The following is a 25,442-nucleotide window of genomic DNA, read 5'->3' on the forward strand; positions in this document are numbered from 1 at the left end:
GGCTCAGTGGTTAATGAATTTGACTATCATCCATCAGGATGCAGGTTCAATCTCTGGCCTTGCTCAGTGGGTTAAGGGGTTGCTGTGAGCTGTGGTGTAGGCAGGCAGCTACAGCTCCAATTCCACCCCTAGCCTAGGAACCTCCATGTGCCTTGAGTGTGGCCCTAAAAAGAAAAAAAAAAAAAAGTGTTTTATGTGCCTGTGTTAAATCCATATTCAGAGATCTAATTTGAAATTATTTTTTTCCCTGCATACCTTTTTTTTTTTTTTTTTTGTCTTTCTGCCTTTTCTAGGGTTGCTCCCACAGCATATGGAGGTTCCCAGGCTAGGGGTCCAATCGGAGCTGTAGCTGCTGGCCTACACCATAGCCACAGCAACGAGGGATCCGAGCCACATCTGCAACCTACACCACAGCTCATGGTAACACAGGATCCTTAACCCACTGAGCGATGCCAGGGAACAAACGCGCAACCTCATGGTTTCTGAGCCACGACGGGAACTCCCCTGCATACCTTTTTATTGTAAGCAAGCCCAGCACCCAAGACGTTACAGAGGTATGTGACTTTTTTTCAGCTAAGATGGCTTGACCTATATATAAGTATAAAAATCCCGGTTAGCCCAGACTCTCTTAAAGTGGAACTATAACACATTTCCCTGAGATAAAATGCCATGAAATCCTCTTGGTTTTTCTTTTTCCAGGAACCCTTTAGTCCAAAGGGGACAGGACTTAAGGAAACGGAAAGAAAAAAATCGTGCAAATGTGAAAAAAAAACCCAAAACAAAACCGTGGAAGAAAAACAAAGGAAGAAAGACTCAGAATTGAAATAAAACCAACACAGAAGAAAAGGCAGGGGAAGCCAATGGAGTCGCCAATCAGAATCAAGGAACTGCAAGATCTGCGCGCGCACGTGTACACACACACACACACACACACACACACACACTCTCTCTCTCTCTCTCTCTCTCTCTCTCTCTCTCAAGAAAAGGTGCAAAGGGAACGAAACTGTATGTGTGTGGAAGAGAGAGGGAGGGAGAAAAGAAAAGAAAAGAAAAGAAAAGAAAAGAAAAAAGAAAAAAGAGAAAGGTAGGCAAGAGGGAGATTGAAATCTAGACCGGGTCAGGCTGGAAGAACAGGCAGGGTAAGACCAGAGACTGGGTGGGGAATCCCAGAACGATCTGTTTACGAAAAGATAGGCCTATGGAAATTCCACAAGTGACTTTTGAGATTCAGATCCGAAATAGAAAAGGCTCCAAATCACACACAGTCCCTGTGTATTTCAACCGCCTGCTGAGGTTCCATCTAGATTAGAGGAAATTCTCCCTGGCCTTGAACAGACACTTTTTGAGATTTTTAGATTTCAACAAATCTAAATATCCTCCACGTGGCCTCCGACTGTGCCTGGGGGGCCGGGCAACCGCCGCGGTCCCGCCCAGCCCGGGGACCCGCGGGAGCGCGCGGCGCGCGGAGGCCGCCCCCTCGGAACTCCCCTCGCATTGTCTGTGCGCCGGGGAGTCTCCGCTTCCCGGGCGCGCTCGGGGTTATTGTTCTTCTTTCGCCCAAGGGGAGGCGGGTGGGATGGGGTGGAGGAATCACCAGGCTGGAGGGCGGTGGCGGGGCCCGGCTGCCAATAGTGCAGGGGCGCCTCGGTCCTGGGACCCTGTGCCTCGGGGTCGGCCTGAGGCCCCCTGAGGTTGGGGAGGCGGGGGCGGGGGAAGGCGAGTGCCGCTGGGCGCCTCCCTGGGCTCCTTCCCGCAGGTCCCCAGCTTCTGCCCGGGAGCAGGAAGCCGGGCGAGTGTCCCGGTGCAGTGGTGTGGCTCCCGCGGCCGCCTAGGCGCTTGCAGCTCGGGGGAGGGACGCTATGACGCACCCTCCCGGTATTGGAACACTTCACCTTCTATTTATAGACACTCCTCCGACCGCAGACCTAGCTAGCCCTAGCTCTCCTTTCCTCCGTGGTAAAGGAAGGAACGAAAAACCCTACCTAGAATGGAATAGCTCCTAATACGCAATGACAAGAATTCTACTTTGCTCATTCCTGCATAATTCCAACTATTACTTGCAGGTCTAGGGAGCTCTCTCAGTACAGGGAATCTCCCAATTTTCTGAAACTTTAAAACCTACACGACTTTATTTTACATGTCTCTTAAACATGTCAAATTCTTCTCTTGTGAGTTCATGAAATATTCGCCAAGAATTTGCTCAAACTGGTTAGGAGGAAAACCCAATGAATTAACGGAAAAGATGTTTCTAGCTGGCTTTCTACATTTGCTAAAAAACAGCAATTCTAACCATAAAATTTATTCAGAGAGGAAGCATGTAGAGGGAAAATATTGCACATTTCAAACAAAAGCCAAGTTTGTCTTAGGTTTTTGTTTTTGTTTTTGTTTTAAATTGGGGCTTTTAGATACACACTTTACGCTTTTAGATGTACACCATCCATGTAATTATAGGTGATTAAAAATAATTCTTACCTAGTCATAGTAACATTTGCAGTAATTAAAACAGGGGATTTTTTAAAACTGTAATTTATTTCTCATAATTTGGTTGTTTGTGCTGCAGTCAACACTAAAGAGGAAGCATGATCATTATCTTTCATCTTGGTTTCTATTCAGTTTCACTTTCCAAACTCCGGAGTCGACCAAAGAAATACTGTCCTTTACATTTAAGAAAAAAGACATATGTGAATATAAGCATTTTTATATGCCTTTTTAAAAGACTTTAGAGCAACAAAATTGAGAGTGCGGAGATTTTCTGTTAGCCCGCAGGAGAGAAGAAAAGATGGTCAATTGGAACAGTGAAGTCTCAAGCAGGTTTTGTTGACCAGAGGAGTGGCCAGGAGCCCTGAGAATGGAGAACTCAGGCTCCCCGCTGATCAGGGAGAGCTAGGTTTTATAGGGCAGGGGTTGAGTACTGAGTCACGTAGTTATGGGATGGTGGTGGGGATCTGGTCAAGGTGATACGTTTAATTTGGGGGGGGGGGGCTCACCATCCGAAAATGGAAGTTCCCAGCCTAGGGGTCGAATCAGAGCACAGCAATGCCAGATCCAAGCCACGTCTGCCACCTACACCATAGCTCATGGCAATGCCAGATCCTTAACCCACTGAGTGAGGCCAGGGATGGAAATGGCATCCACACGGTTACTAGTCAATTCATTTCCACTGTACCACAACGGGAACTCCCAACAGTTTTAATCTTTAGCTGGCCGGAAGGCTATCTTTGTTTTAGGGAACTCAACCGTCCAGATGGATCTGTCCGACAGTGTTCTGAGGTGGCGACAAGTCCGGGCTGGAGCGGATCTATAACTCATGATGACACTTTTATGGCTGCTTTGTTGCTCAGAGTTTCCACCTAAGATTCTTCCCTGTTTTTAATAGGAAAAGGGGTGAAGGTCTCTTCTTCTGCAGCTTCTTCCTGCTGATCAGAGGCATCAGTTGGGGGGTAAGGGAATCTGGTGGTATCCGTAGTTCTGTAAAGCCAGGATCAAGTTGACTCGCTTGTCTGTGACTGATTCAGTGGTTCTCCGAAAAAAAGAAGAAAACATACGAAACGGGCAGCCCAGCCATTAGGAGAAGGAAGAGAAAGATGAGAGGTGTGTGAATGGGGGCAGAAGGCCAGAAGCCCTGGGCCCCCTGTTGTTGGAACCAGGTTGCTTGTTCTCTTAGGCGTTTTATGCCTTCTCTGACCAGTCCTGATTCGTTTTTGTTTTTTGCTTTTTTGGGGCCACATCTGAGGCATATGGAAGTTCCCAGGCTAGGGGTCCAATCGGAGCTATAGTTGCAGGCCACAGCAACAACAACAGCAACTCAGGTTCTGAGCCGCATCTCCGACCTATCCACAGTTCACAGCGATGCCAGATCCCCAACCCACTGAGCGAGGCCAGGGATTGAACCTGCATCCTCATGGATACGAGTTGGATTCATTTCCCCTGTGCCACAGCAGGAACTCCCTGATTTGTTTTTATAAAAGCAACAACTCTCCTGCAGGGCGACACAAACTCCCCCTTTTCCTGCTGTGAGAAGGTCTAATCCTTGTCTATTTTGTAGTACTACTGTGGCCAGGGAGTCAATTTGATCTTGTAAATAGGCCAATCATCAGTTATTTCCTTGAGGGCCTTAGATATTTGTTGTGATAACAGTGAGTAGCGGTGAGTGGCTACTCCCAGACCCGCTGTACCTGTTCAACTGCAGTTGTGATTCCTATCCTGGCCAATAGGGGTAGTAAATGTATTGCTCTTTTTGGCCTTAATAAAAATTGAGATGGGAATTGGGATGGCATCTGCTTCTAGAGAATATTGGATGGCTGGGGCAAGAAAGGCTAAATTACAAGATTCAGTCCAGTTAGTTGGTAGACGTGCATATGTACTGTTAGCGCAGAGAAACTAGGAATGAATGGCAAAAAGTGGTGTCAAAGAGTATGCAGATGACAAGTGCAGTCTGTTGACGTGCAGTGGGTAATCCATCTACCCCCCTATAGAGGTGGGGGAGGTGTAGGTAATACCCTGAAAACTAGGTAGTACCGAGTATGATGCCCCCATGTCTAGTAAGAATGAAATAGTCTTACCTGCTACTGCCACAGAGACCTGAGGAACAGAGTGGTGGTAAGAGGGTGGGGGCCCGGTGGCCTCAGGCCCCATCAGTCTTCTGTGGCCAGGGCCAATAAGTTGTGCATGTTGATCGTCTCCGTGGCTGGGGGTTTCGTGGGGGAGACAATGGGCTGCCCAGGCTTCCCACAGTCCACCTTCTAGTGTCTGGTTTGGCCGCATTTAGGGCAAGAGCCTTGTGGAGGCCTCGGATTGGGTCATTCCTGTGCCCAATGTCCCTCAAAACCACATTTGAAACAGGCCCCTGGTGGAGAGATTATTTTACTCTTTGTGTTTAATAAGCCTCGTGAGGGTCCTCAGTTTATTTTTTGAGGATTTCCTTGAAGGGCAGCAGCAAGAAGCTGGTATTTTGTCATCGATCGTTTTAGTTTGGGGGGCTTTTCTTCTTCCTCTCTAGTATTAAAGACCTTGAAGACAGCTTTAATAAGGTCCCTTTGTGGAGTCAGAAGGCCATCTTCTAGCTTTTGTAGTTTCATTTTATATCTGGTATTGAGTGAAAGATAAAGTGTAAGTGAAGATAGTCTGACCTTCCTCACTTTATAGGCTTACGGTGGTGTATTTGAGAATTGCCTCTGTAAGTCGGGACATAAAAAGAGCTGGATTGGGAGTTCCCATCATGACACAGTGGTTAACGAATCCAACTAGGAACCATGAGGTTTCGGGTTTGATCCTGGCCTCGCTCAGTGGGTTAAGGATCCGGCATTGCCGTGAGCTGTGGTGTAGGTCGCAGACGCGGCTCAGATCCTGCGTTGCTGTGGCTCTGGTGTAGGCCAGTGGCTGGCTACAGCTCTGATTAGACCCCTAGCCTGGGAACCTCCACATGCCGAGGGAGCGGCCCAAGAAATGGCAAAAAGGCAAAACAAAAAACAAAAAACAAACAAAAACAAAAACTGAATTTTCTTGGGGCTCTTGTGTTATTTTTCTAATTTTATCATAATCAACTATTTTTAGTGAGTTTTTTTTTTTTTTTTTTTTTTTTTTGGTCTTTTTGTCCTTTTAGGGCCATACCTGTGGCATATGGAGGTTCCCAGGTTCGGGGGCTGATCGGAGCTGTAGCCACCGGCATACACCACAGCTACAGCAACGCCGGATCCAAGCCGCGTCTGTGACCTACACCACAGCTCACGTCAATGCTGGATCTTTAATGCACTGATTGAGGCCAGGGATTGGATTTGTTTCCACTGTGCCATGACAGGAACTCCCCTAGTGAAGATTTTTTTCATTCCCTCTATTAGGCAGGAGATAAAGTGGCCTCTCTTTTGCCTGCCTGGGGAGTCTGTTTGATAATTCCAATTAAGGTCCACACAAGGGATGGCCAGCGTTCTAATGGGATTGTTAGCAGAGTCTTGAGTATGTAAGGTGTCTGCATGAGCTTGAGCTGCCAGCCAAATTCGTTCCTTCTTCTGGGAGGAGAGAGTAGAGCTAAGGATAACATAAACATCTTGCCAGGTCAGGTCGTAGGTGTGGGTGAAATATTGGAATTCTTTTGTGTAAATAGTGGGGTCTCAGGTAAAGAAGCTGAGGCATTTTGCTATTTGAGGCAAGTCTCCCAGAGAGAAAGGAACATGAACTCTGACAATGCCTTTGGCTCCTGTGACTTCTCTTAAAGGAAGGAGAGGTGCCTCTGAAGATTGTGTTGTGTGGGATCTGGTCGCTGGAGTTAGGGGAGAAAGAAGGATTATGGCTGGGAGGAGGGGGTATATTCTGGCACAGGGGTCCAGGGTCATGAGGAATCAAAGGGGGAGCTGCAGCATCTACGGGGTCACAGTCAGAAATGGAAGAAGCGTAGGGAGGAGGAGTTTTGGGTTCGGCTTGTTGGGAGGGTGGGGAGAGACCACGAGGAGGATGTTCATTTAGTAGGAGAACTGGTGAGAGTTACAGTCAGAGCAAAGAGGGCTGGGACCTTGCGTAGACAAAAGCCTGGATATTGTGAACTGCTGACCATTTCCCATTGCTTTGAAGAAAATTTTCTAGATCACATCAAAGTTGATAATCAAATGTGCTATTCTCAGGCCATTATCTAATTTGGCTTCCATTATCTAATTTATATAGGGGCCAGGCCACATTGCAGAAGAAAATGAGCCACTTGGGCTTAATACCTAGGTGGAGTCCCAGAGTTGAAAGATTATGAAGAAGACACTCGAGAGGTGTATCCAGTGGAGGGAAAGAAGAGGAGGCACCCATAGTGTTAATTTGGGAGTGGAAGGCCGGTACATGGAACCTGTTAGCCCACCTAGGTGCTCTGAGACGCGTCCCCCGAGAAGGCCTAGGATCTGAAGTATCGAGTCCACCCAGACAATCAGAGGGGTGTCCCCTAGGAAAACCTGGGATCTGAGACAGAGGCTCTCCCCGATCGGAAACATCTTTCCAGAGGAGAGGGAGCAACTGGCCCCTGGGACCAGTCGGGCCCCAGCTGACTGGATGTCCAGATTTTAGGAGAGTAGTATCAGTCTGGGTTGGAGATGAAAAAAATAGGACAGCTCCCTATTCACTCACCTTCCACTTGTCCTGAAACAAAGGTCGGTGTGGCGTTCATCATGGCCTGTATTCATCGGAAGTCACTTGAGACCTCAGAGCTCTACAGTCACAAAGAAGAGAGAGAGACTTTCACTCATCAGAGTGGTAGTTACTGGGAGAAAGAGCTAAAGAAAACTTCCGAGCTCACCAGGGAGTAGCCCTGGCCTGAGTCTTTAATTGTTCCCATAGCCTCACTCTTTACTCAAAGTCTCTTCGGTTTAGGAGATAGAAAGCAGGAAAAGAGTTTAAGAACAGAGGAGGTTTCCCCCCTTTTGGGTTAAGACTACTTGCCCTAGGACCTAGAAGGACCTTCAGAAGACCCCAGCGAGTGGCCCTGGCTGGTGTCTTCGTTGTCCATCCCAGCCTTAGAGCATTTGTGGAAACCTGGAAATGAGACAGGGAGGGCCGAGTACCCCTCCCAGGTTTCGACACCAAAATGTTAGTGCCCAGGAGAGAAGACAAGATGGTCAGCTGGAGCAGTGAGGTCTCAAGCAAGTTTAATTAACCAGAGAAGTAGCCAGGAGCCCTGAGAATGGAGAACTCAGGCTCCCCACTGATCAGGGAGAGCTAGGTTTTATAGGGCAGGGGTCGCGTACTGAGTCACATAGTCGTGGGATGGCAGTGGGGATCTGGTCAGGGTGATAGGTTTAATCTTTCGCTGGCTGGAAGGCTATCTTTGTTTTAGGAAACGCAACCGTCCAGATGGAAATGTCGACAATGTTTTGAGGTGGTGACAAGTCCGGGCTGGAGCGGATCTATAACTCATGATGACACCTTTATGGCTGCTTTGTTGCTAAGACCCTCTCCCCCCTACACAAGCATAGCCTCCTCCATTATCAACATCACTCACCAGAACGGTACATTTTTTACCAAGGACGAGCCGACACTGACATTATGGTCACCCAAAGTCCATAGTTTATCTTAAGGTTCATTCTTGGCATCGTACATTCTATGGGTTTGGACAACTGTATAACAACATGTATTCATCTTTATAATGTCACACAAAGTATTTTCAGTGCTCTAAAAATCCTCTCAGTTCTGTATAGGCCTCTTATTAAAAGCCTAGCTAAACCACAGATTTGTTACCATGCAGGCAATTCCAAGACCACAAAATGCAAGCAGAATATCCAATGTGCCATTTTTGCTAATACCTTGTGTATAAAGTGAGGGATGTCTATAAAAACAATATAGTTGACCCTTGAACAAAGTGAGGGTGTTGGAACACTGACCCTCCCACCCTCTGTGCAGTCAAAAAGTATAATTTAAGTGGGACCTTCGTCTTTCCATGGGGTTCCTCTGTATCCAAGTTTTCGCATCCTGTAGTACTGTAGTATTTACTATTGAAAGAAATTCTCCTATAAGTGCACCCACACAGTTCAAACCTGTGTTATTCAAAGGTCAACTGTATTATAACATGATTTTGCTGTGGAGAATACTGGGCCCTGTTACTATAGAAGGCTTTAATAAAGATAAGAATGACCACAATAGCAATTGTTTTTTGTTTGTTTGTTTTATTCTTTTTAGGGCTGCACCTGCAGCACATGGAGGGTCCCAGGCTAGGGGTCAAACTGAAGCTGCAGCTACTGACCTACACCACAGTCATAGCAACACTGGATCTGAGCCGCGTCTGGGACCTACACATCAGCTCATGGCAACACCAGATTCCTAACCCACTGAGGGAGGTCAGGGATCAAACCCGCTTCCTCACGGATACTAGTCGGGTTTGTTGCCACTGGGCCACATTGGGAACTCCCAAAACAATCTCTTTTTGTACCGTTAGTGAGGTATCTTCTAAACACTGTTAAGTGAAAAAAAAAGAAAGATGCAGAAAGAGTATAAAATACACTACAAAAATCAATATAAATGCATATATTAACTTATATATATAAATGTATATTTTTATGGGAATATTTATGAAACTGGTAGCAATGTTTGACTCCTGGGAGGTGACCAGGAGGCTAGGAGGGGAGAGAAACTTATCTATCATTCTATTATCTGTCCTTTTATATCTTTGAATTTTGTTACATGAGCATGTACCATCTATTAAAAATTTTTTAGCCTAAAAATACATTTAAAGGCCTTTCTAAATTTACCCACATATGGTAGATCTCAGTTTAATTTGTAGAAGTTCAATATTTTGCATTATTATAAATATTTTAAAGAAGTTTACTGTGATGAAATAGAACAAAACTAAACTAAATTAGCATTTATCCTCAGCCCTTTTAACCTAGCTCTACCTGATCTGTGAATCATTATAGAAATGCTCTGCCCAGAGGTTGCTAGAACTCTATTATCAGCATTTTAAAAAAAGATGCTCAGTTATTGATTTTTTTTTTTTATCTATTCTTGTGGCATCTTACCAAGGAAAGAAATGGCAATGTTAAAGTTCATTGAGTATCTATTATAAAATAATTAGAGAGATTTATAACTCATCCATTTTGTTGCACCAGACTATCAGTTAAAACAAAGGCATGTTTGGAGTTCCCGTCATGGCTCAGTGGTCGATGAATCCGACTAGGAACCATGAGGTTGCGGGTTCGATCCCTGGCCTTGCTCAGTGGGTTAATGATCTGGCATTGCTGTGAGCTGTGGTATAGGTTGCAGATGTAGCTCGGATTCCATGTTGCTGTGGCTCTGGTGTAGGCCATCGGCTGCAGCTCCGATTAGACCCCTAGCCTGGGAACCTCCATATGCCGCCGGAGCGGCCCAAGAAATGGCAAAAAGACGAAACAAACAAACAAACAAAAACAAAGGCATGTTTATCAGAATCCATATTTCCTACAATGACTTTCTATACTGGAGATCACATGGTTATACTTCAAACTATTCCAGTGGGGTTATGTACAGAGTGCTTCTGCCTTTTTAAAAAAGTGATAGAAAAAAAAAAAAAAAGAAGGCATTGCGGTAGACGAGGGGCATGCACTATAGGGTAATATCAGAAATAAGCCAAATTATTTATGTTTTCAATTCCATTGTAGATATTCTTCCCCTCCCCTTTCTGGCTTTATTGAGATATAATTGACATATAGTATTGTATAAGTTTAAGGTGTAGGAAGTGTTGACTTGATACAGTTACATATTGCAAAATAACTTCGTAGGTATTTTTTACTCATGTAATTTTGTGCTGTAACTCTTTAGTATGACCACAGGGATGGGTACAGGATTGACTTTGCCAGGGTGGTTTCCTTCAGAGGACTCAGCACCAATGCCTTGTGATGAAGATGATGTTGAAGACAAGGAGGAGGTGGAGGAGGAGTATCTTTGAACAGACAGAAATATTGCTGTTCACGAGTATATAAGCTATGTAGAGTACTTTACCAGTCTGGCAGATAAAAAGAGCTCAAACTAGAATTATTATTGGAATGAGGAGAGGTTTACAATAGTTTCCGGAGTCACAAGTGGTGTTTGGAGTCATAGGAGAGGGCTCCCACATTCCACTTTCTTAAGAACTGCCAAGTCCTTGTGCAAGTTTCCCCCCTTCATGACCGCCAAAGTGAACCCCTTTCATGATTCACACTATCTTGAGGTGTCAGCTAGAGAAAGCTTGAATTAATGTTCAAGTTAGCTTGAATTAATATTTTTAAACTCTCTATACATTATATTGTATATTATAATACATAATATGTATTACTATATTACATATGACACATTATAGTAATATGTACAGTTTTTAAAACATTAATTCAAGCTAACTTTGCTTTCTCCTTTAGCTTATCTTTGCCCTAGCAATAATCATGGCTTTTAGGTGTCAGTGACATATATAACATGAATATAATATTAGAATAAAATATACTATGTATATAATATTAGAATTAAAAGACTATTTATCTGTGAACTTTCTGAAAGTATCTCTTGTAGCATGTTGACCCAATCACCATGTAACTGATTGTCTGGCCATAACTGGAAGAGGACCTTATAAGACACCTGGCAGCTACTACTGCCCTATAGCATCCTAGATTTGGTTTGGGGTGGCTGCCCCCAAAGCTGTAAGAAAATGATAATCACCTGTGACTCATGCTGCGAGGCAGACACTTTCAGAGCAAAAAGCTTTCCCAGCTCCTGGCCATGCATGATTAGACCTGCATATATTCATGTGTCTGTGTATCCATATTCTGGTGGATGCTTGCATTGCTGCTGGTCTCAGCTTAGAAATGACACTGTCCAATACATATACTCCAGTTAACTATTTAAGAACACGATTACATTAGTCAAAGGGGTGGGAGTGTTTGGTGGAAAGGGCCCCAGTTTGAATAATTTGTCCGGCAAAGCCTCAGGATACAGAAGAGTGAGGCTGTAGAAAACCTTATCTTTTGGAACTGGCCTAAGATATACGGACCTATATTATATCATGCATACAAAAGGATATAAGGTATACCTCATTTTTACTGGGCTTCAATTTATTGAACTTTGTAGATATGGTGTGGGGTTTTTTGTTTTGTTTTTTGTTTTTGTTCATTTGTTTGTTTTACAAATTGAAGGTTTGTGGCAACCCTGCATAAAACAAGTCTATTGGTGCCATTTTTCCAATAGCACACAATAGCATTTGTTCACTTTGTGCCCCTCTCTGTGCAAATTTTGGTAATTCTTGAAATAATTCAGGCCTTTCCTTGTTACTACATTCGTTATGGAGATCTGTGATCAATGATCTTTGATGTTGCTATGGTTTGGGGGCACCACAAACCACGCCCCAAAAGACACAAACTTAATTGATGAATGTTGTGTGTATTCTGACTCCTCTAGCCAACCTCCTCGTCTCTCTCTCCTCCAGGACCTTCCTACTCCCTGAGGCACAACAATGTTGAAATTAGACCAGTTAATAACCCTACAATGGTCTCTAAATGTTCAAGTGAAAGGAAGAGTCACATGACTTTCACTTTAAATCAAAAGCTAGAGATGATTAAGCTTAGTGAGAAACGCATGTCAGAAGCCAAGATAGGCTGAAAGCTAAGCCAAGTTGTGAATGCAAAGGAAAAGTTCTTGAAGAATATTAAAAGTGCTATTCCAATGAATACACATGATAAGAAAACAAAAGAGACTTATTGCTGATACGGAGGAAGTTTAGTGGTCTGAATAGAAGATCAAATCAGCCACAACATTCCCTTAAGCCAAAACTTAATCCAGAGAAGGACCTAACTCTTCAATTCTGTGAAGGCTGAGAGAGAGGAGGAAGCTGAAGAAAAGTCTGAAGCTAGCAGAAGTTGGCTCTGAGGTCTAAGGAAAGAAGCTGTTTCTAGAACATAAATGTGCAGGGTGAAGCAGGAAGTGCTGACATAGAAGCAGCTGCAAGTTATCCAGAAGGTCTAGCTGAGATACTTAATGAAGATGGTTACACTAAACAACAACAGATTTTCAGTGTGGATGAAACAGCCTTCTATTGGAAGAAGACACCATCTAGGACTTTCATAGCTAGAGAGGAGAAGTCAGAGCCTCGTTTCAAAGCTTCAAAGGACATTATCAGAGGCTAACGTAGCTGGTGACTTGAAATTGAAGCCAATGCTAATTTACCATTCCAAAAATCCTAGAGCCCTTAAGAATTATGCTAAATCTACTCTGCCTGTGCCCTATAAATGGAACAACAAAGCCTGGATGACAGCACATCTGTTTACAATAAGATTTACTATTTTAAGACGTTGAGACTTAGTGCTCAGAAAAAAAGATTCCTTTCAAAACATTACTGCTCGTTGACAATGCGCCTGGTCACCCAAGAACTCTGATGGAGATGTACAATGAGATTAATACCGTTTCCATGCCTACTAACAGAACATCCATTCTGCAGCCCATGGATCAAAGAATAATTTCTACTTTCGAGTCTTACTGAAGAAATACATTTCATAAGGTTATCCCTGCCACAGATAGTGATGCCTTTGATGGATCTGAGCAAAGTCAATTGAAAACCTTATGGGGAGTTCCTGTAGTGGCACAGCAGACATGAATCCAACTGGGAACCATGAGGTTTCAGTTTCGGTCCCTGGCCTGGATCACTGGGTTAAGAATCTAGCATTGCTGTGAGCTGTGGTGTAGGCCTGCAGCTGTAGCTCTAATCGACCCCTAACCTGGGAACTTCCATGTGCCACGAGTGCAGCACTAAAAAGCCAAAAAAAGAAAAAAAAAAGAAAAAGAAAAAAGAAAACCTTCTGAAAAGGATTCATGATTCTAGATGCCATTAATAACATTTGTGATTCATGGGAAGAGGTCAAAATATCAGCAAGAATTTTGAAGAAGTTGATTTCAACTCTCATGGTTGACTTTGAGGAGTTCAAGACTTCAGTGGAAGAAGTGCAGTGAAAACAGCAGGAAAACTAGACTTAGACGTGAAGCCTGAAGATGTGACTGAATTGCTGTAATGTCATGAGGAAACTTTAACAGATGAGGAGTTGTTTTTTAGGGATGAGCAAAGAAACTGGTTGTTTTTTTTTGTTGTTGTTGTTGTTGTTTGTCTTTTCTAGGGCTGCTCCTGAAACATATGGAGGTTCCCAGGATAGGGGTCAAATCGGAGCTGTAGCCTCCGGCCTGCGCCAGAGCCACAGCAACATGGGATCCGAGCCGTGTCTGCAACCTACACCACAGCTCACGGCAATGCCGGGTCCTCAACCCACTGAGCAAGGGCAGGGATCGAACCCTCAACCTCATGGTTCCTAGTGGGATCCGTGAACCACTGTGCCACAATGGGAACTCCAGAAACTGGCTTCTTGAGATGGAATCTACTCCTGGTGAAGATGCTGTGAAGATTGGTGAAATGACAACAGAGGATTTAAAATATTACGTAAACCTAGTAGATAAAGGCAGCAGCAGGGTTTGAGAGGATTAAGTCCAATTTTGAAAGAAGTTCTACCATGGGTAAAACTCTACTAAACAGGCTGCAGAGAAATTGTGAAAGGTAGAATCAATTGATCTGGCAAACTTCATTGCCTTACTCTTTTTTTTTTTTTTTTTTTTTTTTGGTTTTTGGTTTTTGTTGTTGTTGTTGTTTTTGCTTTTTAGGGCCCTATCCGGGGCATACAGAGGTTCCCAGGCTAGGGGTCCAATCGGAGCTGCCAGCCCACATCACAGCCAGAGCAATGCCAGATTCTTAACCCACGGAGTGAGGCCAGGGATTAAATCTGCAACCTCATGGTTCCTAGTCAGATTCGTTTCCGCTGCGCCACAATGGGAACTCTCATTGCCTTATTCTAAGAAATTGTCAGTCACCCCAGCCTTCAGCAGCCACCACCCATCAACATCAGGGCAAGATCCTACATTAGCAAAGAAATCACAACTTGCTCAAGGCTCAGGTGATGATTAGTGTTTTTTATTTTTTGTCTTTTTAGTGCTACACCCATGGGCATATGGAGGTTCCCAGGCTAGGGGTTGAATCGGAGCTGTAGCCACTGGCTGCGCCACAGCCATAGCAATGCCAGATCTGAGCCACGTCTATGACCTACACCAAAGGTCATGGCAATGCCAGATCCCTAATCCACTGAGTGAGACCAGGGACCGAACCCGAGTCCTCAGGGATACTAGTCAGGTGTGTTACCACTGCGCCACGACAGGAACTCCCTTGATTTTATTTTTGAACCTATGTTTTGCATGCGAAGTCCAGCGGGGCATGAGCGGAGGACATATGCATGTGGTGTATGGCTGCTGTTCTTGTTGCCCCATGAGCACAGAATTCTGGTTGTCCCACATGCTTGGGAGCTCAGCAAGATGGGAGCAGTGTTTCATCTTTGACTGAATAAGTGTGGGTGCTGACAGCCCTGAGAGTTCTTGCCTTCCATTCAAACCAGGACTTGTTTTGAAGACAGGAAAAGGGCAATGGTATTCTAAAGACAGGAACAGTTAAGGAAACTTATATCCTTTTTTACTTTTGATACTCCTTGTATTAGCCAATCACATATGCTGAACATGAAGATATAGAAGGGAAGGGAAATACAGGGCACCCTAAGAGTTCCAGTCATGGTGCAGCAGAAACAAATCCGACTAGGAACCATGAAGTTGTGGGTTTCATCCCTGGCCGTGTTCAGTGGGTTAAGGATCTAGTGTTGCTGTGGCTGCGGCGTAGGCTGGCAGCTATAGTTCCAGTTTGACCCCTAGCGTGGGAACCTCCATATGCCGGGGGTGCAGCCCTAAAAAGACAAAAACAAAAACAAAAACAAAAAAAAACAAAAAAAACCAGGCACCCCATAGTTCCTTTTCCATTCAGTGCTTAGACATCAGTAAGTTGAAGGCAGGGTTCGATCCCTGGCCTGGGAAATTCCACATCCTATGAGTGTAGCCAAAATAAATAAATAAATAATAGTGAGATTAAAAAAAAAAACAGCTGAATTAGTTTTGTGCAGCATTTCCACTGTTCTGGTAAGAAGGAAATATATAATCACCTACTAGTTACAAAATATGAATTAGATATTTTTAGTGATTCTGCTCATAAGTTAAATGCGCTGATATTTGCATTTAAAACTGCTATTTTGGGAGTTCCTGCTGTGGCACAGTGGGTTAAGGATCCGACTGTAACCACGGGGTTCATTGAAGAATCACGGGTTTGATCCCATGCCTGGCGCAGTGGGTTAAAAGATCCAGCATTGCCACAGCCTGAAGCAGGTCTCAGCTGCAGCTCAGATTCAATCCCTGGCCCAGGAATTTCCATATGCCATAGGTGTGGCAAAAACAAAACCAAAAAAACCCCTGATATTTCACAATAGAAAAATAATAAAATTCGGGCTAATAATTTTGATTTTTGCTTACTTAGAATAACATTAAATAACATTTTTTAAAAAACCTGGCAAGTTGAGAGAGAGAGACTGTGGAAGAAAGGGAAAACATTTAATAGCACTTTTTTCAGGCCCTAAACATTATAGTTTCATATCTATCATTTATGTTGTCTTGTAGCTCATGGAAACCCAAGCCTTTTTTTCTAAAACTTGTCTCTGCTGTGAGTTCGAAAGCCCATTTTGAAACCTGGAAGTTAAGAGATGACTCTACTCTCTAAATCTTTGCTGTGCAATTTCTATACCCTGAGGGAACAGGCTGGGGTAGAGGAAATGCAGAAAAACCACACTGAATACTGCCCCCTCATTAAAAACAAAAACAGAAGGACTATAAATTCCTTGAAGGCAAGGACTTTCTTCCCCTTGGGTTACCATAGTACTCTCCTATAGCAGGGCCTTGATAGCTGTCCTTTTCCTCAGTAAGTGTTTGCTCAGTTAAATTTAAAACACCCTTTTCGTCATGCTATTCCAGTTCTCAAACACCTTGAAAGGCTCCCTGTTGCCTTATCCTATGGATTGAAACACTAGGTCAGGCATTTAAGGTTCTATAATCTGGGGTCAATCTACTTTTCTGAATTCATCTCCCAAGACTCCCTAGACCCCGGCAAAGTAATGGTTGAACAAATATGGAATGATTGGATTACACAGCTCCTAGGAGGTACAGAAACTACAGATGGATAAATCATTAGCCTTTTTAGGGTTAGGTTTAGGTAATAGATGTGAGCTAACATTAATGTCCCAATACTGTGATGAGTGTTACAGACCGTAAATAGGAGTCCTGAGATATGCAATCCTGCAGACGATCATCTCTGCCAGATCACATTCTGCTTCTGCAGAAATCAGGGACCCAGAGCCAGTCAGAGAGAAGCCTGCAGCTGTTGCTCAGTCTGCTAGGAAGAAGTGTGGGCCGCTGGGCTTCCTGTACTCTCTGCCTGTGGAGCTTCCAACCTGGGCTCAGGGAAGCTCCCTGAAGGCCATGAAATCATAGCCATTACTAAGTGTTAGAACTTCATATGGTGGTAATGAGCCATTAAGGGAAGATTTAGGGAGTTCCCACTGTGAGAACTCCCACAGTGGGTTAAGAATCTGACTGCAGTGGTTCTAGTCACTGTGAAGGTGAGGGTTCAGTACCTCGCCTAGGAAGTTCCTAACTTCTGCAGCAGTGTGGCCATTAAAAAAAAAAAAAAGAAAAAGAAAAGGAAAGCTTTGGGCATAGATAGGCTTTTAGGCAGTATAACCCAAACAGGGGCTATTCTCAGTGTACTTTTGTGGTGATCAATTGCGTTTCCAAAATGCACACGTTGGGGGAGATTCATAACCTGAGAGGGCTGGGAGAAACTTCAAGAGTCATTGCATCCATTCCCGTCTTTAGGTTAGAAAACCCCTAAATATTTTTGGAAAATTACCTATCTATCCCCAAACCTTCTGGTAACTCCTTCACTTGTTTGTCAACCCTGATTTCAGGGAGCTATTACTGCTATCTAACCTAAATCTCTACAGCTCATTGTCTTTTTCCATCTCCTGTCTCTCCATCAACTTTAAAAGGCTTTTGTATCTACCGCTATTGACACAAAGCTAATACTACAGTTACTACTGTTGTTTCATCCTTATGTTTATTATTAGCAATGACAGCACACTAGGAGGTATATAAAAACATAAGCAAACACATTTTTAGGTCAGTGTTTTTATTTTTATTTCTTTTTTGGCTGCACTTGCGACATATGGAAGTACTCAGGCCGGGGACTGAATCTGAGCTGCAGCTGCAACCTATGCCACAGCTGTGGCAAGACCAGATCCTTAACCCACTGTGATGGGCCGGGATAGAAACAGCATCTCAGCAGAGACCTGAGCTGCTGCAAAGGCAAATCTGGATCCTTAGCCCCCTGCATCACAGCAGGAACTCCTCAAGCTTTTTATTTTTAACTTTTTTTCTGTTTTTTGTCTTTTTAGGGCAACATCTGCAGCATATGGAGGTTCCCCGGCTAGGGGTCCAAATAGAGCTGTAGCCGCCGGCCTACGCCACAGCCACAGCAACTTGGGATCTGAGCTGCTGTTTGGTGACCTACACCACAGCTCATGGCAATGCTGGATCCTTAACCCACTGAGCAAGGCCAGGGATCAAACCTGCATCCTCATGGATACTAGTCGGGTTCGTTAACCACTGAGCCACGACAGAAACTCCCTCCTCAAGCTTTTTAAAATCCAGTAATGTTTGGGTGTTCCTAACTTGGAAATGGGTAACACAGTGGCAAAGTTGTATTCTACAACTCTGACTGTGGCCCACTCCTCAAGGGCCATCACTCCTCTCCCACCCAGCCTGGGAAGGAAACTTAGAAGCAGATAAATGTATATTAAACATACGTGGGGGAGCAGAGAGGTGAAAGGAGACACCATGTGGGAGAAACTGTGGGGGGGCCTGCATGAAAACTGCCACAATTTCATGTGACAACTGGAAGGAAATAGTTGAGTCAGAAGTGAGTCGTGGTAGCACCTTTCTTATCCTTCCCTCAAAGTGCCCCAGCTAAGAGAAGAAATGAAAAACATTGATGCACCTTCTAATGAAAGACATACCAATGCCTGGAACTTAAGGCCATCCTGTTGTTTCTCACCCTTTTTCACTTATAAAATATTTAAAAGATTTATTTACCCATGTTGCAAGATGTACACTTAGTGCATTACTTCCAAAAGCTGCATGTTATTCCACAGCATCTGCTACACTTTATCTACCTTTTGTATTGTACAGGTAATACATACTAAGTTTACCTATAATACGCTGCTACTTCAAGAGCTGCTGTGATGATTATCCTCAGTTGTGCCCTCTCATGGACTTGTGCAGGAGTTTCTTAGAGGTGTGTATTCCTATGGGTGTAACTGCTGGGCTACCAGAAAAACATATGCTATATTTCATTACTTATTTCCAGGGTAACTCCAAAACGACTGTGCTGGGGAACTTAACTCCCAACAGCAATGCATGAGAGTTCATGCATGCTTCGTCCGCATCCTAGACAACACTTGGTATTTCCCGACTTTCACATTTTTGCCTATTTAAGGGATGTAGTGTCTTGTTTTAATATGCATTTATCTGATTACAAGGAGGGTTGTATATCTCTTCATCTTTTTTTTTTAATTTAAGTATAGTTGATATACAATATTATGTAAATTGCAAGTGTACAATACAGTGATTTACAATTTTTAAAGGCTATGTTTCATTTATAGTTATTATAAAATATTTGCTATATCCCCCATGTTGTACAATATCTACTTGTTCTACTTCATCTGCTTATTAGTCTCTCAAGCTTCCCTTCTGTAAATTTGCCTGTCATATTTGGCTATTTTTCCCCTGGAAAATAAACAGGAATTTTTTGTTTTGCAGGGATTCCTAGAGTATTCTAGATATTAATCCCCTATTAATTTGCATTTGGAAATGCCTCTCAATCTATTAACTTTCTCTTAATATGTCTATTACGTTCTTTGTTGAACAGAAGTTTTTTTTTTTGTTGTTGTTGTTTTTTTTTTTGTCTTTTTAGGCTGCACCCCCAGCATATGGAGGTTTCCAGGCTAGGGATCAAATTGGAGCCATAGCTGCCAGCCTACATCACAGTCACAGCAATGCCAGATCCTTAACCCACTGAGCGAGGCCAGGGTTCAAACCTGCATCCTCATGGATACTAGTCAGGCTCATTTCCACTGAGCCATGATGGGAACTCCGAACAGAAGATTTTAATTTCATCATTCTTTTGGTTTTTAGTTTATGCTTTGAGAGTCTTATTTAAGAAATCCTTTCTTATCCTAAGATTCCAATGCTACCCTTCTGTTTTTACTTATTTTTCCCCTGTGTAGGTTTTTTTCTAAGTTTTATTGAAGTATAGTTGATTTACAATGTTGTGATAATTTCTGCTATACACCAAAGTGATTCAGTTATACATGTATACACATCCATCCTCTTTCAGATTATTTTCTCACATAGGTTATCACAGAATATTGGGTAGAGTTCTCTGGGCTATACAGCAGATTCCCCATTGGCCAATCATTCCATATACCACAGCGTGCATACGTCAATCCCAAACTGTTTTTAATTTTTATTAGTTTTATAGTTTTCTCTTTCACTTTTAGGTTTTCTTTTTTTAGGGCTGCACCTGTAGCATATGGAAGTTCCCTGGATAAGGGTTGAATCAGAGCTGCAGATGCTGGCCTACACCACAGCCACAGGAACATCAGATCTGAGCCACACCTGTGACCTATGCTGCAGCTTTAGGCAATGCCAGATCCTTAACCCACTGAACAAGGCCAGGGATTGAACCTGCATCCCCATGGAGGTTGGGTTCTTAATCCACTAAGCCACAACAGGAACTCCACTTTTAGGGGGTTTATATTCATTGAAATTTCACCTTTGTATATGGTATGAGATAGGTATGCAACTTTTTCTCCATGGTGAACCAATTTTCCCAATGTTATCTATGCTACAAAACCTCTGTGTTAGGTTGGATTATTATTCGAAATCCTTCACATCTTCTCTGCTATGGAATTATACCCTCGTGCCTTTTGCCATGTGGTTCTGTAGCACCTTCCACTAATATGTTGGACTTGGCTATGTGACTTATTTGGTCAATGGAATGTTAGGAGATGTGATGGGAGCAGAAGTGTTAAATGTGAGAGATCTGACTTCACCTCTTGAGCTCCTGTCATTGCCAGAATGAGACGTGATAAAGAGTTTAACTTAACCTGTGTCCTAGAGTGGAGCCCAGCTGAATTCAGCCAAGTTCAACCAAGTCTTGACTAGACCAGACGAGATCAGTAGTCTCAGTTCACACACAGACCTGTGAGAGAGGACAAACAATAGCTATTATAAACTAGTGATATTTTGTTTCATGGTATTATCATTGCAGCACTAGTTGGCTATTTTAACATTATTTCCTCATAGATTTATTTTTTGTTTTGTTTTATTTTTGGCCATGCCTGGCATATGGAAGTTCCCAGGGATGGTACCTGTGCAACAGCAGTGACCCAGGCTGATGCACTGAGAATACTGGATCTTTAACCCACTGTGCCACAAGAGAATTCCCTGATTGGTGATGTTACCATCACATACTAAGGTCTCATAGGAAAATGGGTTGTTTCTGAGTTATCTATTCTGTTCCACTGTTCTACATGTTTGCTACTATGAATTATACTGTCTTATTATCTGGAAGGCTAAATTCCCCTTTATGATTTTTTTTTTCAAAATGACCAGATTATAATGGAATTTAATCTTCCAAATATATTTAAGAATGTTTAATTTCCTCAAATCCTGTTACAAGTTTGAATGGTTTGCATTGTTTATGAACACATTTAGAGGTCATTGATACCTTAATAATGTTACTTGATCCTATCCACAAATATGATATGTATCCCTATTTAGGTCTTCCTTGAAGCCTTTTAATAACATTAACATTTTTTTCCATAAAAATTTTGTGCATTTTTTTCTTCGGTTAATTCCCTAAGACTTCAGCGTTTTGTTGCTATTGCAAATAGAATCTTATTTTCTAGTTTGTTAGTACTAGTGTGTAGGAATACTTTTGGTTTTCATGAATTGATTTTGAATTTGGCCACTTTGCTGTATAAGTTAGGATTAGGTTTGGCCATTTTTAACCACACACACAAACTTGAAATGTGACTCTCACCTATGAAGGAATTCTATCCTTCTCTACTTGGAAATCGTAAACTAGGAAGTTTCACACATATTGTAGATTTATACATAACATCAATGACAGTGATATTTTTAAGCTTATGAATTTACTGACTTCACCATACATTAAGTGTTGTAGTTACAAGGTATGCCTATAGTATTTATGAAAGACAATTTGCCAACTTTATCCCTTTTATTTATTTATTTATTTTTAGGGATTGCCCTGTCAGTGTATAACACAGTCTTGTGCACAAGAAATGTAGAAAGGGAAGTGATCATAAAAGTGAGTGACAGAAACTTTATAGAAGGGAATATATGTGGGAGAAAGGAAACGTGTGGGAAAGGAAAAGAAGGAGAAAGGAAGACACAAAGGTTCCTGAATTTTCAAATGGAAGGAATAAACAGGGGTTTTCAAATCTAATATGTGATATTTTAATATGTATTCAAGTTACCTGGAGTATTTGCTAAAAAAGCAGACATCTAGGACCAACCTACAGAGATGGTGATCTGAGAGAAACCTCAGGAATCTAGGTGGGCCTTAGACAAGAAACACTGGAATTTAAGAAATATTGGAATTTGGAGTTCCCACCTGACTAGTATCCATGAGGACCCAGGTTCAACCCCTGGCCTCTATCAGTGGGTTAAGGATCTGGTGTTGTCGTGAGATCTGGTGTAGGTTGCAGACGCGGCTCAGATCTTGCATTGCTGTGGCTGTGGTGTAGGCCAGTGGCTATAGTTCCGATTAGACCCCAGCCTGGGAACATCCATATGCCACTGCTGTGGCCCTAAAAAGACAAATCCATATGCCACTGCTGTGGCCCTAAAAAGACAAATCCATATGCCACTGCTGTGGCCCTAAAAAGCCAAAAAAAAAAAAAAAAAAAAAAAAAAAAAGAGAGAGAGAGAGAGAGAAAAGAAATATTGGAATTTAAGAAATACCGAAATAGGGTGAGCACAGAATTAGAAAATGACACATGGTGGGGACTGGAGGCATGCCAATAACAACTGACAAGGGAGCAACTTCTGCCACAGGATGCTAACCCTAGCTATTTGGAGATCCTCTGAAAGATACAAGTATATGTCTAGACTCAAAATCTTCTGTGTTTTTAGTACCATCGGCAGTATGTAAGATAATACTGATCAATTATATTTACCTGAGCCTTAAAATGACCTCATGTGAAAGAAATTAGAAACGAACTTTCTAAAATGCACATTCTTTTTTTTTTTTTTTTTTGTCTTTTTGCCTTTTCCAGGGCTGCTCCCGTGGCATATGGAGGTTCCCAGGCTAGGGGTCAAATTGGAACTATAGCTGCCAGCCTACACCAGAGCCACAGCAAAGCAGGATCCGAGTTGCGTCTTTTTTTTTTTTTTTTTTTTAAATATAGGGAAATGTTTTCTTTCTTTTTTTTTTTTTTAAGACATTGATTTATTTTATTTATTTATTTTTTTAATTTTTTGCTATTTCTTTGGGCCGCTCCTGCAGCATATGGAGGTTCCCAGGCTAGGGGTTGAATCGGAGCTGTAGCCACCAGCCTATGCCAGAGCCACAGCAACGCGGGATCCGAGCCGCGTCTGCAACCTACACTACAGCTCACGGCAACGCCGGATCGTTAACCCACTGAGCAAGGGCAGGGACCGAACCCGCAACCTCATGGTTCCTAGTCGGGTTCGTTAACCACTGCGCCACGACGGGAACTCCCCGAGTTGCGTCTTTGACCTACACCACAGCTCACGGCAATGCCGGGTCCTCAACCCACTGAGCAAGGGCCGGGATCGAACCCGAAACCTCATGGTTCCTAGTTGGATTCGTTAACCACTGAGCCACAATGGGAACTCCTTTTCTTTCTTTCTTTCTTTCTTTTTTTTTTTTTTTTTTCTGTCTTTCTAGTGCTGTACCTGAGGCATATGGAAGTTCTCAACCTAGGGTTTGAGTTGAAACTGTAGTTGCTGGCCTACATCACATCCATAGCAACGCCAGATACAAGCCACATCTGCAACCTACACAGCAGCTTGTGACAACACCAGATCCTTAACCCACTGTGAGGCCAGGCATCTAAACTGCATCCTAATGGATACTAGTTGGGTTCCTTACCACTAAGCCACAATGGGAACTCCCCATTAACACATTCTTAAATGCAGTATAATAACCCACATGAGAAATGGAGCTGATTTTCCCCACATAAGGGATCCGGTTTGTTCAGAGCATTGCAGGGTGACCTGGCTAAGGGAACATGGTCCACCTCCTGCATCACTATGTCCTGGGGTGAAGATGTTGGACTCCCACACTGCCAAACCCCAAAGAAGTTTCAACACACTGAAAAGCAATGCATACACAATCTGCAGACAAGAGAAGTCTGCATCACAGTCCATTTTCTTAGGTGGATTCAGGACTACAGGCTGAACTCCTGGAATAGGGTAAAATCATAAAGAGAAGAGGTAAGAGGTGTCAGGCTGAGTGTCACAATTAGGGCTTAGGGGAAGGATTCACACTCTAAAATGATAATAATCAAGGAAAGCCTCTACACGACTACAGTAAGCCTGCATGTTCACTTATTATCTCTCCTCTGAATTCCAGACCACTGTATGTTTTAATCTTATAATTATGGGAAAAAAAAAGATCTTCCTCATGTCAAGATCATAAATCAACCCTAGGTCTCTCTAGGTGACTTGGCTATGGAAAATGGATATGGAGTATTTGGATTTGAAAATCTTTTTTTTTCTAGGGATGTGATATGTGGTTTGCCTTTCCTTAGTTTCTTGATAGGAAGCTAATAAATTTCAAATAACCTGCAGAAATGCATCTTGTGGGAAAGAAGATGGATTTCTGCCAGTGTTTTTGCTACTGAGGGCATCTCTATTCAGGTTTATTAGTGATTGCAATTACTTGCAAGTACAAGTATGTGGAAAGCGTTAAGGTTTGTAGAATGGCTGCTAGACAGTAGGCAAGAAATTGAGAAAAAGCCATTGGGAATGGGCAGCCAGAAGATCTAGCAGTAAGCGCGCCTTAGTTTTTGTCAGGGTACCAGGCGAGGAGAGTGGGTAGGAAAGTGGAAGAGTGGTGGAAGAGGAAGGGCTGGAGGAAGCTAATATGTACTCGTACATGTATGAAGAAAACAAACGACAAAGCCCGTACAGCTTCGCTCGTGCCAGTTTAAGAAGTGCCTCTGCTAGAAACTCAATAAAGAAATGGTATGTATTTAGGAGCTGTTTCAACCTGTCCACACCCTTCCCTGACTTCCCCAGAAAACAGGCAAACAAGGAGGCAAATACCATTGCCAAGTCTCTGGCGTCCAGCTCCCTCAGCTCCCAGAACATCACACGGAGCTGTCTTCAAGAGTGGGCACTGCACAGACGTGGGGCAAAGTTTTGACCTGATTCACTCCAAATCTGTCTGCCTCTCAGGGGTGGGGTTTGGCGGTAGGGGCTCCCGGGCAGCTCGAGGCAGAGACTGAGCAGGAGGGGTACAGCAGAAGCAGCAGCGGCAGCCTGCACGCTCAGTAAGGAGCCAACCTCCGCCGTCACCTCCTCCTGCCGGCGCGGAGTCGGAAGCACAGCCAGTCGCTATTGCTGTCACGCCGCCAGCAGCGCGGCCCCTCCCCACCCCGGCACTGCCCCAGCCCTCACACTGTCATTTGCGTGACTGACCCGAACCAGGCGGGAGGGAGGACCCCGGCGCGGGAGGGAGAGGAGAGCAATGACCCGCCCACTCCTTCCCCTCTGGCTCGCGGCGGACACCTTCTCCTCCTCATTGGTCACACATTTGCGTCCATCACCCCCAGGCGGCCCTCGGATTGGTAGAAGGCTCACTTCGGGAGCGAGGAGAGCAGAGTGACTCCGCCGGTCTCCCGCGCCTCCTCTTTCCCTCCACCCCCCACTTCAACGTCCACCCACCTCTCCCCACCCCCAACTCCACTTCC

The 25,442-nt window shown here is 43.5% G+C and overlaps 1 long non-coding RNA gene across 1 annotated transcript; it reads right to left on the reverse strand.

Annotated features, from left to right (window-relative positions):
• LOC102160963 lies at positions 426-25,383 on the reverse strand. Its single transcript, XR_002342636.1, has 4 exons — positions 24,796-25,383; positions 20,583-20,677; positions 7,099-7,180; positions 426-5,085 (listed from the first exon to the last, which is right to left on the reverse strand). It is a non-coding gene; the product is annotated as an uncharacterized LOC102160963 (long non-coding RNA).

The sequence above is a fragment of the Sus scrofa genome, chromosome 3, assembly GCF_000003025.6.
Source record: "Sus scrofa isolate TJ Tabasco breed Duroc chromosome 3, Sscrofa11.1, whole genome shotgun sequence".
NCBI lineage: Eukaryota > Metazoa > Chordata > Mammalia > Artiodactyla > Suidae > Sus > Sus scrofa.